This window comes from Formica exsecta, unplaced genomic scaffold (genome assembly GCF_003651465.1).
Source record: "Formica exsecta isolate Colony F162 unplaced genomic scaffold, ASM365146v1 scaffold51, whole genome shotgun sequence".
Lineage (NCBI taxonomy): Eukaryota > Metazoa > Arthropoda > Insecta > Hymenoptera > Formicidae > Formica > Formica exsecta.
In genome coordinates, this window is record NW_021852343.1 from 1066790 (window position 1) to 1068150 (window position 1361).

Sequence of the window (1361 nt, forward strand, 5' to 3'; positions counted from 1 at the left end):
AGCAGGAATCAATATTTCGCGAATGACTCGCGCGAAAAGTTTTACGGCTGACAGTGCGGCCTTTACAACGCAATGTAGTTTGTCGCGGTATTGCATCCAAGAGGAAAACGTCGAATACACTTATATTTGGGCGGGAGCCAAAGCACGTGTAAAATATTGCGACATCTATTACGGAGGACTCTTCAGAAAAATATAAGCGACATATTAGATATGCGAAATGATGTTTGAAGTGCTATTTCGCTTCACGTTCTTATTTTCATCGATATTTGCTTTTTTTAAATAATTTTTTAATATATTATATACATATTATTATAGTATTAATTCTATTACATCGGAAAATTGTTGTATTTATTTAGATTACTTCACTTCAATTAATCTTATAGAAGTACAATCAATGTTTTTACATTTCTAATAGTTTTAATTATTCCAGTGGCGTAATTACAAGAAAGAAATATCGTGCAATGTTTAGCGAAAGGGGATGAAATATTTATATAAATTAAGTAGTGGAAAATGAGTTCGAGATCTTTGCGTCGAAAGGACAGACGGCGACGTTTTGCGGGAATTGTGCCGAGAAATGCAAGAGGAAAAGCGGGAAATAAGTGACAAAGGCGACGTCTTGGGTTTGCGTTTGCATCATGGAAAAGACAAAGCGAACGGCAAAAGACGACAGAAGAAGAGAAGAAGAACTTGTTCCCTCGTTCTTTTTCAGTGAAATTTCAATAAATCCGCGAAGGGGAGAAATTTCGGTTGCACGAAGGACGGGAACAAGGTAGCGGAGATCGCGAAAGGATGAGACGGCACGAGGTGTTGTTTTCGTCCGAGAGAAAATAACGAAGCTATTTTTAGAAGTAGCACCGGAATAAAATTATCGCGTGTCGCCCGCACGTGCGAGAGCCGTGGCACGAATGGAGCGAGGATGTTTGCACGCGAAGGATTACCCGGCGCGATACTATGCGGAGAGATGCTGGATAAACGGAGGTGGCCGGTGGGGTTTAAACGTGTGGGAACACATCTCGCGGCGGATGCTAAGAAACACACAACGCGGTGGAGATAGGTGGGTAAACGAGGGAGCCGGAACAAAAAGGCCAATGTGCGAAGGAATACTATCTGCTAGTGTCAAAAAATACGGCCCGTCCATCTCCTTTAAATTTCTTTGACTTATAATTAACCAGTTCCCTCTGAGAACTTACTTCTGCAAGTAATTGACTGTAAAATCTCAACTCTTATCATTACTAAATTTTCTTTTATTATTTTAATGATAATTAAAATATATGAATCTCTTAAAATAAAATATGCGTTCTTGTAAATATATATATATATATATATATATATATATATATCTGTGAAATATAAGCACTGAT